This window comes from Motacilla alba, chromosome 1 (assembly GCF_015832195.1).
Source record: "Motacilla alba alba isolate MOTALB_02 chromosome 1, Motacilla_alba_V1.0_pri, whole genome shotgun sequence".
In the NCBI taxonomy this organism is placed as follows: Eukaryota; Metazoa; Chordata; class Aves; order Passeriformes; family Motacillidae; genus Motacilla; species Motacilla alba.
This window is the reverse complement of record NC_052016.1, coordinates 82,310,440-82,329,488: the sequence shown is the minus strand read 5'-3', so window position 1 is coordinate 82,329,488 and position 19,049 is coordinate 82,310,440. Positions and strand designations below refer to the sequence as shown.

The 19,049-nt window shown below is 33.7% G+C and overlaps 1 protein-coding gene across 11 annotated transcripts in view; it reads right to left on the bottom strand.

Annotated features, from left to right (window-relative positions):
* GPC5 (glypican 5) overlaps nt 1–19,049 on the bottom strand; it is a 603,769-nt gene that overhangs the window by 180,605 nt on the left and 404,115 nt on the right. The gene's annotated exons all lie outside the window — the stretch shown is intronic.

Below are 19,049 nucleotides of genomic sequence, written 5' to 3'. Positions count from 1 at the left end.
TTCCATTTATTGTTACAAAATCCAGTGGTGACAGAAAAATATTGTCTCCATTTCTACAGCTGTGGCCAAAGACCACACAGTTAAGGATACATCAGACCCTGGAACTGAACCAAAAACTCAAAGTCCCAGCCCAGCACCTTCCTGGTATGACTAACTTTATAAATTTCCTCGCAGACTTTCTTTATGGTTGTAGTTTCAAGCAACACTCTACAACATGAAGTGATAATTACGTAACCGTATTTACAGTCCATCAAGAGTTACTGCAACTTGAAACAGGGAGCAATATTTTGTTTGGTATAAAGGAAACCCATGTCAGATGTTTTCATTTTCCTTAGAAGTTAAGTAAAAATACTTTCAGCATTTATGTGTGATATTAATCCAATATAGCTGGCTATCTGGAGTGTGTGTATCATGAATTGACTTCTAATACAAAGAGAAGACATTTTCTGTGGCATGGATGGGCCATTTGATATAGCCACAGTTACTCTTACTTCTCAAAGCTTTTTAGTATTTTATCCAAAGATCTATGTTGTGAGACTATTAAAACAAAGTCTTTATTAGGAAAAGAACTTAAGGAAGAAATACACCCTTTTGTTATTTTCTTTCCTACTTAAAGTTTATATGATTTTTACTGAAAGAATTGGATTTTCTATTAGGAATTTCCAATAAATTAAATGTTAATATTATATAAACTCATATACTCATATATATATATATATATATATATATAATATATTAACAATTATGTATATATCTAGTAATAAGACGTTTAAGTCTGAATAAGTTGATTATGTCCAATTTTACAGTCAATGGAGAAGAATCTTCAGTTGAATATTCATTTTATCTCCCTGGGAATGAAATTTACTCTTGAAATGACTGTGTATTTCTGTTGAGAAAATAAAAATACTTTTGAAGACTACAGTTTTGTTAATTTCGGAGGCCTAAATAGGGACAGATTAACTCTATCCATATCTGTAGAAACAGATATGTCTGATCCGAAAGAAATATCCTCATGTTTTTCCACTTTACTGCTATTTTGTGAAATAATATATATCTTGGTACTGAACAGAAATACCTTTTTTTGAACTTTACTGCTTGGTTGCAGAAAAACACTTTATTTTTGAGAAAAAGGTACTTTTTTAGCTATTTCAAAATTTTTATACAGTGTGTACGATGTCTTAATTTATTCTTCTGTTTATAAGTCAAGAACATTCCTTTCATTCAGTCCAAAAGATTATAGCGCATCACAAGTTAGATTTAACAAAGATTGTCCTCCAAATTTCATGTATTATATAGAGTAGATAATGTCACAGTTATCTATTTCAACAAAACTAAAAAATAGAAACCCTTTAAAGAATGCCCTTTAGAGAGGATATTAGAGAAAAACACTAGGTTTAAATTTCATTATCTTTCTGTGAGAATAAGAAATGTTTTGTAATTTATTACTTGGGTCTGTCTGTCAGGCAATACTGAAAGGCATCTCAGATTGTGGGGACACTTCACTGTAGTGAAATACAAGTCATCCAAGGAGATATGGTTTATACCTCAAATTTGGACTGGAACCATCTAAAACTTCTCAGTAGCTCTTGATAGAAAATGATTTTACAATATTATCCACAGGACTGGAGTTGTATTTGTAGTTTAGAAAGTATATCTAAAATTATCAGAGCACTACCAAGGTCATTTAAATAAATGCATTTTATTTGCAAAGCAATAGACCAGTAAGAGACTCACACCTGGCAACTGCGCTTTCAGGAACATCAGTGATCAGGAGATGCAATTAAATTGTTTTAACAAAGCTGCAATAACCAGCCCAGAGCCTAAAGTAGGAGACCATGTATGTTAAAATGCAAACTGGAAATTCAGTCTTGTCTGGTATTTTTGGGGCATTGCTACAGGAATAACCAAATGTCTGTGGCAATCCCTGGAGTAGTTTATTTTCAGTGGTGTAGAGCACTCAGCGCATTGGACTCCCAAAACTGAGAACCATGAACAGAAATTATCCATCAGTAGTCAGTACCATCTTTTGTACCTTATTCTGGGCCTGTGCGGATATCGAAATACTCCAGTGGGAGAAACAGGAGGTAAAAATATAAAGAGGATATTTTTTTCTCTCTTGAAGGCAAATCTGAACATCATTGTGACTATGAAAAACATGTGCAGTGTCCACAGGCACTATAAGAAGCTGTGGCATGCATTTCACCTTGATGCCTTGTATTGTAAAATTGATTTGTTTTTTGCCTACTGCGTGTGGCTACAGTGCTGCCTTTCAACCAATAAAAGAAATATACTTATTTGGGGGAAAAAGCTTGACCAAAATTTTTAGTAGTCAGCTGGGTGCTGCATATTTTCTTTACCAAGGTATTGCTGGTGTACTTATACTATAAGAAATACATCTAGTGTTATGTTATATTAGTATTTAAATATACTTAATTTACTTTTTGATCAACATTCAAGATGTTGTTTTATAGAAAATGTGTGTTGTATTTTTAGGCTTTCTGCATATTTAATAAACTTATGCCTGATTTAAACACTTGGTGCGGGAGTTAGTTATTATTATTAAATATATATATATATATATATATATATATATATATATATATATATATATATATATATATATATATATAGTGTAATTAATGTTGTTAATCAATTTGACTTTTTTCCTTGACTCACTAATTCTTAAAAACCAGTAAATAAACTAGCTTCTTCTCAAATACACTTAAAAATATTATGGTGTCTGATAAAAGCCAGCTGTTTCCAGCAGTCATCATGTATACTAAATGTGCCATGAATGCACACTTCTAAATTGGTTTTACAAATGGTATTTGTACTTGTGTAATGCTTTCTGAATATCATTGCCAAGTAAATTATGAAATGAGTTTGTTAAGTTGTGATTAACCAATTTGTAGCCTCTTGGATAAAGATTTATGAGTAAGTTTACCAAACCCTGTATTTTTTTTCAAATTATATTTATGTTGACTACAAAAGAAACCCTGAACCAAAACCAATTGAACAAAAAGAAGCCCCAACTTCATTTACTGCAAATATTTTGAAATCTATGCTTTCAGTGCTAAAGTTTGCATCTTCTAAGACTTATTTTTCAGTTATCTAAATACTACCAAGCAATACACAGCATCTGCCTTGGTGTACCTGCAGCCTTAATTTTTTATGAAGAAGATGGTAATTCACCAGCTCTCTTAAGCCATTTATGTTAAGGAGCTTTATAGATCTGTTACATTTGGGAGCCACATAACTCTAAGGCAATTCAGCCTTATGTTAAAGTATTTTATCTCTTTGCACTATCTGTCATAAGGTAGAACTCCATAAAGGAAGGTGACTGTGCAATTCCCAGGGATTTCAAGGGCACTTAGGGTTCTAAATAACTTAAGACATTTGTGTCTTACTTGGTAAAACGTTTTAGGGTATACTTTAGCACTCTGCTGAGTCAACACCTAGCATATTTTCATTTTTTTGCCACCTAATCTTCAAAAGAAAGAATGAGTAAGGTAATTCCAACTTTAGGCAATCTTCTATTTAAACAAGGATAGAACAGAAGGAGATTTGCTCCTGTACCTTAAGTGTTGAAATTTAGGTAGGATAAAGTTTCATGAATGTGAAGCAGTAGGGATCTGCTGAGTTTGTATCTTTAAGTAACCCCTCCATCAATAGAAAAAGGCAATTTTGGTTTGACAAAAGCAAAGTAACGACTCTGTACTTTTAAATTTTTTTTTCATAAAGCTATCATTTTAAGTAAGGAAGCAAAGAAGCAGCAAAAAACCACCATCATGAAAATTTTGAGTTAGCTAGTTAGTTAATTATTTTAGTTATTTCTTTCCAGAATAATTTGTCTTCAAGCAGGTTAATATTAGTGGAGATTTGCTTTGAATACTTTTCTGCTAAGTGATATTTTATTCAACACATTCATTTATCCTCCCCATTTTAATCAGCCTAAAGAGTAATAAATACCAGATTATTTTTCCTCTGCATAGCATAGCACACATCTAATTATTTTTCATTCACAGTTTGCTAACAGTATAGGTTTTTAATGCAGACTCCAAAGAACAACTTTGGCAGTTTATCTAGGAAAATCAGTATACATAGCTCATGCCAGTAATCTTAGTTATTTTAAAATTAGCCTTTCATTAAAAAGCTTAATTCCTGTAAACAGCATGTATTAAGAACATTTTAGAATAATCTATGTTAATTTAAATGGTGGCAAGGCAAGGACTGCAGACATACTAAAATGCTATAAAATAAATATTAAGGTTTACTGTCTTCTGAGAATAAGAAATCAGAGAGGCTTTTATAAAAGATTAAAATGGTCATTATTTGGTTCAAAACCTAACATTACACTCAGCAAAGGTTTTATCTTCCAGTATCTGAACTATGATGAAGTCATTGTGGTACTCAACATCAATATTTATTATGCTACATATCTAATGAAATATATAAAATTTAATTGAAAGGGGTAATTTTTCTATATGTTTATCATGATCATAGGCTTATAAATGATCTCACAGATTGCTGAATACAGTTCCTTTGTGTTACATGAACATCCATCAAATATCTGTCAGGCATTACATGGAAATTACAATTAGAATTAGATTTCCAGTTGTTTCTGCTTCTACTGCAAGGATATACTGGAATTTTGCTCACAAATCCCTGAAAAGCCATAAAAGCCTTCTAAAGTTCCAGACTAAATTTGTTCTTGAACAGTGACAAATGCTTGTTCTCATTCAACACCACCCTTCAGCTCAACATCTTCCTCTCTCCCCAGTGCTTATTCCTCCAATGTCTTTGTAATGTAATTGCACTTCTTCTCCTAATTTCAATTTTGGTAGGTTTGGTAAATTAAATTCATTTAGTCTCCCTTCATAAATAAAATTTTCTTCATTCTCCTGATTCTGTTAAAAGCCATTTCTGCATCTCTTCCTTTTAATATTAAACTTTTTAAAATAAGAATGAGCAGGAGTACACACAGGACTCTAGATTATATCTTATGAGTACAATGCCTTGTGTTACAGTTGAAATACACAAGAAATTCAAAAGAAATTCAAGATTTTAATACAATTCTTTCAAAAGAAATACAAGATTTTAATACAATTCTTTCCTCTAATAACCTTCAGATTGCACTTTGCTATTCATACAGCAAATCTTCATACCAAATATTTTTCTGATTTTTTCATTTCCAGCTGAAAAAGTCTCCATTTATAGCAAAGCATGTTCCTTGTAGATATGTCTCAGTCCTGTGTTCAACATCATTAAGTTTCATGACATTGTCACGGCTCCAGTCCTCAAGGAAAGTAATATTCCTATTGTCTTTTATATAAATGGTGCTTCCAACTTAGGCAGAAATTTCCTCCGAGTTTTCCTGCGTATTGTATTTAAACTCTCACTTTAAAAATTATATAAGTTAGTTTCAAGGATAATCTTAAGAAATGCCAGTGTTAATGCCACTTTTAACATTTCAGCTCTGTATTTCTCCTGATGGAACCAACTGCTATCACTAGTATTTTCAGCCCTTTACCAATTTCATAATATTTTAATTAATCTCCATTTTTCCACCTTGAGATATGAACTCTCATGTGGCACCAATACGTCACATTGCTGAAATCCAGGTGATAAAGTTTAAAGAATTTTCCTCTTTTAGAGGCTCAGATGAGATAGATATTGATATATTAGCTATATATATATATATGAGACATATATAAAATCAGATTATTCTGGCATTGTTTATATTTGTAAATCAATGCAATATTTTACTCTTTTCTTTCTAATGTAATCTAAATCTTATGGAGGACAGCCTAGTGAGATTGCTTGTATTGCTTTTCCTGACTTTTTAAGCATTTTCTATTCTTCAGACATAGGATAATACTCCAGATTTTAAAATTATTCTGTTCAAACTTCTTCTGGTTTGAAATGTCACTTGTGTCAGAATAGTCAGTACGATACAATTCACTTTTCTGGAGAAAACTGAATTTAGTGCATTGCACTTCTTTAGTTTTATTTCTGTTTTAGCACTGGCATTTTTCATTTCTATACATTTATTCATCGTTACTTTATTGCCTTTGTTTCCATATCTAACATCAACTCCTTGGTGGAGAACTGGGACATATTTCAGGTTGAAATTCATGGGCACTGATTTCTGGATTACACAGCATATATCAGATGCGAACCACAAAAGTCATAAGAAAAGGGAAATTGCATAAATGAGAAGTGGAGAATTCTGAAGCACATAGGGTACTGACCAAAGGAAGACCATGACAGAAGGAAGAAAGCAGCAGGAAAGAATGAATAAAGAAACACACATTTAGGAAAAATGAAAATTGGCTGATATGAAGAACAACACAGACATTTGTTTGGCTTGCACAAAGAGGAAAGATTTTCAGATATTAACAATAATCTTGTAAAGACCTATTTCTAGATTTGACCTTGAGTACAGCAAATAGCCTTATATTAATGAGTACTCACTTTAGATAAGACACTTTAAAAGCAAGGAGCTGAAATAACATCAAACAAATTACTCTGAAAAAAAAAAAAGGTAATGTCGGTGTTGTTAGCATCTATCAAAAATAACACATGTAAATCACTTTCAGATTTTACTTTCTTTAATTGTGAACCATGTTTGGCATGTTGCATTCTCTGAACAATAGTTGAGAAATTATTTGTGTTTTAAATATTTACCCTAAGGTGGTTTTATTTCAGAAATTGAATTGTTATCATACACTGCAGGTGTTTTGTTTGCTTGCTTGTTTTTTTTTTGCCTGGTAATAATATTGTGCTTCAAGCATTAGCAAGGATATTTTGTACAGTATGTGCTTCCTTGTAGTTTACCAGTTATATGTCTTTTGGTCCAATTATCAAATAACAGCAATTTAGCTTTTTGCAGATTTTCAGAGAGGATGTTTGTACCTGAGCTAGTTCCCTACAGAGAATGCAAATTGCATTCTTGAGCTGCATTTTTCTGACACATAGTATGTACCTTGTTCAGGATAAAACAGATTTATTTTTTTTAAAATATGCTTCCCATTGTCTATACAGCCAACAGGAGTAATTTGCTCCCATATTTTCACCTCCCGTGTTTAAGTATATATGTGCAAGGTTTTCATGTGAACCAGCTCTAATCTTGTTTTAGGGTAACTGGGTATTTATTCAGGAATAGAGTCTCAGTGGTGTTGAGATGAAAAAAATCTAGGTGTTCTCTTTAGAATAAACCAAATAACTTCTACTTTTGCTCATACTTTAGGTTGTATTACATAGGTATTTATAATCTGGAGAAGAAACTAGCCTTAAAAGACTGTTGGTCATGTATATCCAATGAGGTGCAAATTTGCATTATTTTTTGTTTGATATAATAGTATTGCTCAGTCATTTTCATATCAACTAGCTGCAGAAAGAACAAGACGGAGGAAAAAAAAATGAACCATTATCAGCAGGTTAAAATGTGTGGGATGCTGACAACAAACCCTTAGTGTCAGTGTCAAGTCTGAATTTAAAGATTTGGTTTTTATTTTCATGTCCTGAATAAACCAATTGTAACAGTATACCTGCTTTGACAGAACTAAAGACTACAGAATCATGGAATCAGAATGGTTGATGTTGGAAGGGGCCTCAGGAGGTCATCTGGTCCAGCTGCACTTCATGAACAAATAATGGAAAAGGAAGAAGTCTTAGTAAGGTAATTAAACTTTTCTCACTTTTAAGACATGAAAAATGGGACTTCATAATCGAAGCATTATCTGTTGCCCAACTTCTCCCTCACCACTAAAGCAGGACGCTATTTTAGCAAGAGCTAAAAATCAGCTGCTAATTTTTGTGACAGTAGGAAAACGTGCTCTGGCAGCAGAAACCTGGGAGGGTGGTGGGATTCTGGGTTGCAGAGCTGACCTCAAACTGCTCAGACATCTAGAGCAGGCAATCTTTATTTTAGTACCTTTCCTTTTAGATTGCTACGGCCAAGCTCTGGGCACTGAGCTTGAAAATCCCACATGGAAATCCAGACTCAGAGTCTGGAATTACTTTCCAGAAACCTTTGTTTTAGGTTTCTTCAGCTTAAAAGAAATATGTTCAGTTCTTTCAATACCATTTTCAGAGCATAATCTTCTCATGCATTTGGCTCCCCTGTTATTAATAATAAAAAGTATTTCAACAGCAGTTGAATTTTATGTCTGATTGTCAGAGGGACTCATTTGAGATTAATTAATTTGAAATAATTTATTCAAGAGCTCTCTTCCACCTATTATTCTTACTTCTGCTCTCCTCACCATGGATTTCCCATCTAAATCCCTATTTTTGTACATTTTAGCCTGATGTAATGTATTAGTTTTAAATCTTTGATTTTGTCTGGGCTCCAGAAAAAGGCACTTTCAAGCACTGGGTGCTTGGACATGAATCAGACTATCTTAGCATAAAGTTATATGCATGGTTTTTAAAGACAAATATAAGGGTAATGTCCATCGTACAAATACATAATACTGAAACCTTGGATAAATAACAGCCAAAGCAACATCAGAAGAGTAGAACTGAAGACCCCTGACTTGAAGATGTTTTGGGGTGTGAGGTGGTTGGTGGCTTGGTGTTTGCTTTGTTTTGTTTCTTGCAGAACAGGAAGCATTCCACTAGGACAAAGTCATAACAGTCAAACACAAATTCCCTTCAAAAGCCAAGGAATTGTAATCTATATAGGGATTAAATAGGGATTGCCTCTGTACCTGTTTGGATCAGAAATCTTGAGTTGTAAATTAATATGAAAATAGATAGGTGTCACACTATACAATGCATGAGAGAAACTGAGGGTCTTGGAAGATAAGATTAATGAAATATGTATTTGAGATGTAAAGTATATTACCCATTTAAAGAAAAAATATTTTCTATTCTTTGGGTCTAAGTATATTAATTATTATGAGATGAGAGTATTTTTAAACAATCTTGGAGCCTAACATATTTGCACTGAAAATAATTTCATTGTTATAGAAAAATAAAATAGCTACAAAGTTTCTAGGATCGTGACATAACATTTTGCCAGTTTCTTGGGTAGTGAGAAAAAAGGAGAAAACAATTAAATACTTTGTGGTACCAGAAGAGATATCCTAAAACAGAAGTAAAAATACACTTTGGATAAGTCTGAGGACTTCAAACAAAAATGGCCCCTTTAAATCCCTAGCATAAAAACAACTTCTGAATGTTCCTGTTTGGTCTCTTAGGCCACAGCATATTTTCAGAATATACACATTGAGTTTTTTTCCAGAAGTACTAAGTTGTCAAAAGGACATGTATGAGGAACAGCTGAGTGTGCACAGTACCTAAATGACAGGAGGACAGCACCAAAACCTTTCAGACATTTGCAGAAGATTTTATTTGGAATAATAATAACAAAATTTTACCAGCCTGTATAAAAATGTAAATAATATAAAGATGAGGAAGCTTATAACAGCTAAAGTTCTGCCAGTCTCACACGGGCTATCAGGTTGTTTCTCTATCATGGAAAGCTATTGCTCCCCTCGGCTTTGTGTTTGGCTAATAGAAGTTTTTCTTTGATAGGAAAAGAAAATTGTCTTCAATTTATTTTAGTAAATACAATTCCCTTGACCTCTAGTGTTTCAGGAGGGAGCAATTGTATCGATTTCAGAAACTGAATTAATGACAACAATTTATATGCATAACTATCCTTTAGTGCATTTCAGCACAACATTGCCATTTTTGTTCGATGTGTTTGCAGTGTCCCCTGTCCTTTGTGTTAAGCTTCAGCACAGAATGCAAGCAGCAAGGAACTGGCTGAAAAAAATATTTCGTGTTGCTTGGATTATACTTGCTGGTAGTAGTTGGTTTATTTGGGAGTTCATACTCAGGATGTTGATTAGAAAATACAAACATGCATTGCTTCATCTAGAAATGTATACCAAGCATGTACTCATATATTGATATAGATATTCTATAGATATATATTCTATATGTATTTTAAATATATATATATACAAAATATTTCTATATTTCTTCATGTAAACCAAATGCATATATATATTTTTATATATACACATAAAGTTTATATATATATATATACACGTACCAATATAAATCAAGCTAACATCTTTCTTCATTTACAAGCATGTTTCTATAGTAAAAGACAGTCAGATGATAGGGATTGGCAATGTGTGTTTCTTCTTACAATAGAATGTATCTATATATTTATATGACTAAAAGAATATGAAGAAAATATTGACACAGCCCAAGGGTATTATGGAAAAAAACACAAGCTTACACATTCTTATGTCATCCCATGTATAAAGCTGAATAAAAAACTATTTCATTTTAGCTGACACCAACAGTTGATTTAATATTCAAATAATTGAGATTTTGGATTCCTTCCTTTTCATGCTTTTCTCTGACTGGAACAATCCCAAGCATTTTTTGTAATGAACAATTATAAGCCAGAATAAATTACAATATATGGTAATGCAAATGGTCACATATTTTGTGAATTTGTAAATTCTCCTCAGAATTTATGTCTTTCTCATTCTCTCCTTTTGCTGGTTCATTGGGTACTAACTTGAATGTTCTAATGCTCTTTACCTGGTTTTCTAAACGTAATCATCTCATATTTTTGTAAGTCTATGCTCATCAAAATCCCATCAGTATTCCTACTCTTTCCAAAACCTAAGGCCTTCTTATCAGTGCTTCTCTATTTTCCAAAAAAGTTTGCAATAAAATAGATGAGGTTTTTCTTCTCACAGAGATTCCTAGCATCCTTTCTGAGTTCCTTAATCTGTGCCTTTTGACTTAGAAGTATTGCTCAGGTATTCAAATCCCTGTAGAAGACATTATTTGCACCAGTGATTACTTTTCAAAAGAAACTCAATATTGGTCCCTAAAATCACATTACAACTTAGACCTTTTTGGAGGGAAAGGAGACAAAAAAATCTCTCAGAATCATTAAAAATTCAGTGTTAAGCTAAGATCAAACTCTATACAATGGTCATGAACAGATAGCCTTTCATACAACAGGCAGCTTTGGATGAAGCACAAATACTTTGAAATGGTCTCAAAACATTCACATATTTCAGCCTGGCACTGAATTCCACAAAGAAGGATTATATTTCCTTAGGTATCGTATCCAGAATAATTCTTCCTAAATCTAGATTTATGACTAAGGTGACTGTTTGAAGAGATAAGTTACCTGAACTATGGTTACTGAGGGATAGGCACTCTTTATTAAAATAAACACCTTCCCAAAGGATTCAGGAGTACAAGGAATGTACAGATATGCATAGATTGTTTCCAAATAGTGCCTCAAGACAAAATGAGTCAGTACTCTAGGGATCACCACACACAAACATTCTGGGTTTAAAATTTAGATTAATTTTTAACATAGCCTCCCAAAATTACTTTTGTGCTAAAGAAAGCCAATTTAAAATAATGTGCAAATGTCAGCTACAATGCTGTGAAGAAACCAAGTGAAACAGAATTAGAACGTTATATAAAAATACAAGATATTCCAACTCTAAAATGAAGTATTTAAATAGATATTTAATCAGGGCAGTTAACCAGTAATGACACCAATTAATCAAGAAGTGGAAGCACATTCACCTTGCAACCCTTCCCCCACACCAAATCCATTACATTTTGAAAGAGATTGATTGTGTTTATTAAAAAAGTCAACAGTGTAATTTAATTATTATAAGACAATGTCAAACAGTTTGTGAATTCTGTGGGCACCAGAGCTATAGCCCTTTCTCAGACAAAAGTTTTGTATAGTTTGTAGACATTTTACTGCATAAGAAGTACAGGGTTGGGCACTGCATGAAAAGTAGGAGCTGTATATTGGGGTAGAAAGAGACAGAAAGCCAACAATTTTTCCCCCCTCAAGGAAAATAGAAAATTTATGGTCTTAAATTGTCTTTTTCAAGTATTCTAAAAAACATGCCTCACAAAACTTAAACTTCTATACTTCTCCAGACAGTTCTCATCCTGAGAATCATTTTTATACAGATAATCAAAAGAGGTTTTATAACAAAGCAAAAACAAATTTTCTGAGCCAAATATGTTATGAGATGAGAAACCTAGAATTAAAAAAAAAGAAGTTTACTAATGCATCAGATATGAAAATAGACATACCTATAAAAATGCAGTAGTACCAAGCCTGTGACAGAAAACATGAAGCTATGTTAGTGGTAAGCATAATTTTTAAATTCCTGTTCACCACTCCAGTTGGCTGACATTAATAATCATTTTTCTCCTCTATGCAATTTAATTAAATCAGGATTAGTTATTTATTTGCTCATGTCTGTCACAAAAACACTGTGATGACTGCTTAGCTCCTTCTGCAGTGTTTAAAGTTTTTTTACAGCCACTCACGGTTTATTCCTCTAACATCAGAAAGAATAAGACTCATGCAGGATTCTGATAGATAGAAGTATTCAGGACCAAATAAGAAAGAGAAAATACAGTCAGATAGAATGAACTTGGCATATTGGTATGAGAAAAAAAAAATCAGAGTTCAAAAGAAGGTCTGAATGATCCTCTTCTCTCTTTAGAAACTTTTTAATGTTTTATAGCTTGTAGCATTACAGTCACAGAGACACCTGATTAGAAATGCTTTTAGAAAGAGGAAGGAGGTAAGCGATCAATATTTACAGCAGAAGTGAAGACCTGCATGCTTCATGCAAGGATCATTGGCTTGAACCTAAACTGTATTTAGCACCTCAAACGATCCCAGTAAACCTCCTCCTTGGTCTATATGGCTAAACAATTACTGAGGAAGAAAGCCAAAGGGCTGATTGTGTCCTGGGTGCATCTCACACAGCATCGCCAGCCAGGCCAGGGAGGGGATTGTCCCCCTCTGCCCTGTACTGGTATGGCTTCACCTCAAGTTCTGTGCGCAGTTCTGTGTGACACAATGCAAGAAAGACAGCAAAGTGTGTCCAGAGAAGGACAAATAAAATGTGAAAGGTCTCTAGGGCAAAAGTTATGAGGACCAGCTGGTTTGTTCATCTTGGAGAAGAAAAGGCTGAAGGATGAACTTCGTGCAGCCTGTGACTTGCTGTTAGGAGGGCAGCGGAGCAGGAGGTGCTCTGGTGATCCAGCAGAGCTCCTCTCTGGTAATCAGGGATAGGACACAAGGAAATTGAATGAAGCTACATCAGAGAAAGTTCAAAGTGGACATTAGGAAAAGACTTTTCATTGAGAGGGTGATTGGTCTCTTGAACAGGCTTCTCAGGGAAGTGGTCATGGCACCAAAGCTGTGAGAGTTCAAGGAATACCTGGATGATGCTCTTAGTCACATGACTTAATTTTAGATAGTCCTGCCAGGAGAATAGAGTTGGATGCAATGATTCCCATGGGCCCTTCCACCTTGACATGTTCTGTGATTCTACAGCTTGATTTTGGATTCTAATTTTTCTGGGGAACAAAAGTTATTTCCTATTCCACCTAGCTGGACAGGTGTTATTGCACACCACAAAACAAATGGATAACTTGTTTTGATAATAATTTATAACAATTTTAATTGATAATTAAGGATTCAGAAGGAGCCCTTTGAATAGAGTATGACAGAGAGTAAGCTCTGAAATCTGCCTCAGAAAAAATTTAGGAGAGACTGAGCAGGCTGAAAGAGTCTTTCAACTCTTTAAACAACTGGACTGTGGCTAAATTTAAGATCATTTGAAGTCTAATAGCTCTTGGCAAGAGGTTTGACATATTCTTCAGCAATTACTGTAATTTAATTGTCGTTATCTTATAGTATTAAAGTGTACTAGGCAATTTCCTGTAATAAGCTTGATTAAGATACCTCTCAAACATCTACCGTCACTTGTAAGTCTGCTTTAGAGGGTGAATAATGCCCCACAGAACCTGTTTCTTTTCATTGACTGTAAAGAGTGTCCAGATGGTCAGCTCAGAGGTAAAAGACTACTTTGTACAGAGATACATTTGGCCAGTTGAAGGTTGTTCTTCGTGTCTACAATACTTGATTGCAAAAGAATAGATCTCAGACTTTGAACTAATACTTTGCCTTTTTTCTATGTAAGAAAAATCAGTATCACACTTTATTACGATTTCCTTAAGTAGGAACTTCTCCATTTACATACACACCACTTCAAGCCTCAGAATCATAAGGTAAAAAAGTAGTTTTAAGCCTCAAAGAAGGAAGCACAAAGTTGGGATGCAAATCACACTTCAAGGGATGGTGCCTCCACTGCTTTACTGACACGTCTCTTCCAATGGTTTAGAATACTTCCTGTAAAGAAATTTTTCTAATATCTAATATAAACATTTCCTGGTGAACCTGATGCCATTTTCTCTCATCCTTTTCCTTGTTACTTGGAAAACAAGATTGATACCCACCTCAGTACAACCTCTTTTCAGGACACCTGTGAAGTCTCCCTTCAGGCTTCTTTCCTCTAGGCTAAAAATTACCTGCTCCTTCATTGCTCCTCATAAGACTTGTGCTTTAGCCCTTTCACCAGATTTGTTGCTCTTCTTTGAATTCCCTCCAGCACCTCAATGTCTTTCTTATAGTGATGGTCACAAAACCAAACACAGTACCTGAGATGTGGAAAGTCAGTTTCTAATTGCTTTAATTATCAGCTGAACCACAGCAAAGTTCCAGTCTTGACAATACCAAGGATAATATTTCTCTTTACAAAAGCATCTATGAAGAAATAAATAAAACCAAGTTTTTATGTTCTTCTTACAAATCCCTTTCGCCACCTAACAAACACAGTTATCAGCTAGAGTCTCTACAGTAAGCAGAATCTCTTTGTTGAGATCATCCTTTAATTTTGTATTGATGCTTTTTTTAGCTTTCTGAGTTGCAAATCATTAGACAACCTTTTTTAGAAATGTCCAGGCTCTTTGTTGTTAAGGTCCTATGATCTTTAAGGTGCTCTTTTCTCATTGATTTAGACTGAATGAAAAAGATGTATATTGAACTCCTGAAAAATATTTCCTGTATTAAACCAGCAGTGAGCACAGGAAGAAGATTTTTTTTTTAAGATTCTCTCAGGTTTTAATATCCTTGAGATTGAGGTGAAACTTGACCTCCTCAAAGGTCAGTTTCCTGTCCATCAATTCATGAAGTTACATGGATATTCCTGAAATTCTATTTCTTGTGTTTCTAATGCTGTTACCCATTCTATCAATTTTCTAAGTGTTGTGGTTTTGCTTCCCATCTTCTTTCTGGAGAGATAGTTTTTTGAAAAAAGTGTTGATATTCTTAATAAGTGGAATGGTGATAAAGGTGTGAGGCAAAGGCTGGGTTTGGTCACTATACCATTTGCATTTTACATTCATGATGTATGAAGCACTGAAAAGCTAGAAGGCTGAAGCACTGAAAAGCTAGAAACACAAACTCTTGCTATTAGAGATACATTGCATATTAGGAAAAGTGACAGGAAATAATTGATAGGCACTTATAAGCAGCAATTCAATAACTGATACGGTTCATAAGTACCCATGACAAGTGGCATTGATCTAGTTAGTAATGCTAGTTGCTTTCTTTGGATGTTTAACATATATGGCACAATTTTTCTCTGATAATGTTTCAGTCCCATCTGTAAATAGAATTACGATCTGTTATAACCCTGAAATCGTTGCGTCTCATCTGTTCCAGGATTATTCTGCTCCAGCATGAAACTGACATAAAATCATAAAAGTAATAAACAAAAAAGCAAACAAAATATTTCAACACAACAAACTAATCATTTTTTTCTTTCAGGTATTAAAAGTGGCCCATCAGGTCTTCTGGTTTTGGTGCAAATTTGGTCTACCAAGGCTTTGACAGCCTAAGACTGCGTTATTTGTAGAAATTGTAAGAGCTAGACTGAGACCTCTTTAGAGTTTGCTATAAAATTAAGGAAAATTATCTTTTACAAATGACATACTTTATTATCTAAAATAAATTTACTTCTTGCATAGCTACATAAGCAAGATTTTTATGTATTACTTGAGTTTTTAAACTGATCGTTTATAGCCTGTGTGCATCATGGATAAAAGCATGGATTACAAAAGAGCTGTGACAAAATATTTGAAAAAGAAGCACAAAGAAATTAACTTTAAGGCAAGCAAGACACGTTTTTTTCTCTGGGAAATGCTTTGTTTTACTATAGATCAGCCACATATTTCATTGAAATGTATTTAATGATGGCATGTGAAGAAGACACACCATAGCTTTGATTGTCTAACTGCCTTTATGAATCTTATACAGACATTTGCAATGGGAATATGTGGGGAAGTTCCCTAACTACACTCATCCAGTGTGTTTGCACAAGATCCTTAAGGACATTTCCAGCTTTTTACTCCATTCACTTCATAAATATTGTCAGTATTTTATTTTCTTTCATGTTCATTCCTACTGAGCATTGCTAGTTTCAAAAAGCTGCTGATAAAAATATTAAGATCTAATTCCTGAGTAATAACACCAGTTATTAAGTACTGTGTGGTCATTTTGCATATGTCAACCATGAGTATAATTTTTGTTATTAATAAATATATTCAATATTCATGCTCTTCTTGAAACCTTTTATTAATACTATGAACAGCATGGGATATCTACATCCAGATCCTTAACAACCTCCTCATCTAGATAAAAGAATTTTTTGTTCCCTATGTTTTTTGTTGTTTTCAAAACTTCATCCCTAAACTTTTTACAAGTCTTTATTAGGGACTTGTCAACTTTTTTTTTTTTTTTTTAAATCCAAGAGCACTCTAATGGATAATGTGAACCATGGGCTCATTTTACAAAAGGTATTTCAGCAGTTTCTCAATGTATCATGTTAGTCTGTCTGCTAGTTAACCCACTCTTCTAAACAGTTTCTACTGTTTCTTAACAAACTCATCAGGCTTTTTTTCTCCTCAGGATTTATTTTGAAGCTTCCTTGAAAAATTAGCATTTGCCCCTTTTGTGGCAGTACCTTGGCAACAGCCAGGATAGTTTCAAGTAAACGTGTCTATGCCTATTCTTCCACTTAAATGCTTAAAAATGTTAGGTGATTAGCATGTGGTTGTGGTAATTTGCTGCAGTTCATTTATCAGCCTGTTGTGCAATGTCTTCCAGTGACATCTTCCAATTTTAAACAAAATCTCTGCTGTTTTTCACATCTCATTTGGGACCCACTCCAAGCTTCTCTGTGTGGATCAAGGAATAAAACCACCAACATTTCCTTTATGCTATGGCCATGGATTGTTTGAGTGCTCCCTCATACTTGTATTGACCTTAAAAAAAAACCCAGATGTATTTAGAATGGCCAGAAGCTATTTGCAAGGGAATTTTGTAATTCTTTGGTTTAGAAAAAACAGAAAATATATGTAGGATATTGGCATACTGTGATAGCATAAATATTTCTATAAGGCATGTTTTGGTTTCACCATGAAGGTTAAAAGTGGGCCATTTTCTATTAAAATAGAAACTTTATCTGACACCTCACATTGGCAGTTAACATTGCAGTCCAGTACACACAAAGTATTATTTTGTGATTCAAACAGTTTCAATGGAGAAGAAGAAAATGTGTATCTCTACATCTTACATCCATCCCTAAAGAACCTACCAACCAGAAATCGTGTGTCAAAAATGCATTAAAAGCACATTCCAGGAGATGAAAATTCAGCAGAGTATGCAAAGAAAATAAGACATCAGAGAAAGCCCTCTCACTTTTTGACCCACCTTTCAGTCCCATCTCATGTAAACAAAAGTTGATGTAGGTCAAAACATTGAAAATCCCATTCTGTGTAAGCTTCACTAGGGTAAACGAGATTCTTGCCTTGAATACTTCTGTAGTTTTTCCCTCATGTAGTATATTCTCTCAGCATGTAAATACATATGGGGTTTTTTGTTTTTTATTTTAAGTGATATGGATGTATTTATTTCAGCTAAAAATGTTCTGGTGTTATTTGAATACTCAGGCTCTTCAAGGTAGTAGCAATATGACCTGTCTTTCTTACACTTATTATTGTAAAAATGGCTTTTCTAGTCATTCTTCCCCTTTCACAATGTGAGCAAAGCTGTGACTAGATTCTAGCAACAGATGTTTCAACTCCTTTATAGTGCCAGGTAACATAAAAATCTCTGTGCACAAATATGTCAAACATTGTATTTTCAATAATATAATGGGAAAAAAAGAACAAAGAGTCTCCAGTGAACTTGTATATGCATAAGCCAATTTTCAGAAGTGCTAGTCCTAAGAATTGCAGTTTGACAGACCTACTTATCTGAATGAAGTAAATATTTATTTATCAAAGATAAATTGTGAATGTATGATTCCTGACAATAGATGTGCTACAGTTCAAAAACAATTCCCCACAGGATCTTTTTCACTGCATTCAGACTAATAAGCTTCTTCACAGAAATGTTTCTTTCTACCTGTGGCAGTGGAAAAGAAGACGGTAAAAATAGAGCTTCCACTATATTTGGAAAGTACCATTTGTGGGTACATTATAAGACCATCTTTAGTTCACCTGTCTATGACACAGATACATGAGCTTTGAATAATATTACTTAAGTCAATTAATTTAAAACAATTTTAATTAAAATTTGATTGGTTATGGTAGGAAAGTGGTAAGTCAATTTTTTATCTCCATGATTTTTCCTCAGAGACTACAGCCATTCTGCTATACATCATTATAACTTTGAACACCAGTGCTGTTTGATGAGATCAAACAGAATGATACAGGATAAACCAGAACACTCTGAGATGCAATGTGGCTCAATAAATCAGCAAAATTTTTAATATAATTTTCAAATTATTTTAAAAGTGAATAGGAAAGCTATCAACCAGTGCTTCAAGTCATTTTTTTACAGCGTTAACATATTATTCAAGCAAATAAACTTTTTCCTTTTTCTTGTGTAAAAACCAAAAATTAAATGCTAAATATTTTTCTAACATTCCACAGAAGTATTGAATTAGTTTTTACCTTAGCAGATGAGTGTTTTTTAAGATACTACCTGAATTTAAAGCATGAGAGGTACTCTGATAATAGTTTAAACTTATTGAGACAATATTTGAGGTTCATCTCGCCAAATCTTGGACAATTAACTAATTGGCCTACCGTTCTTTAGT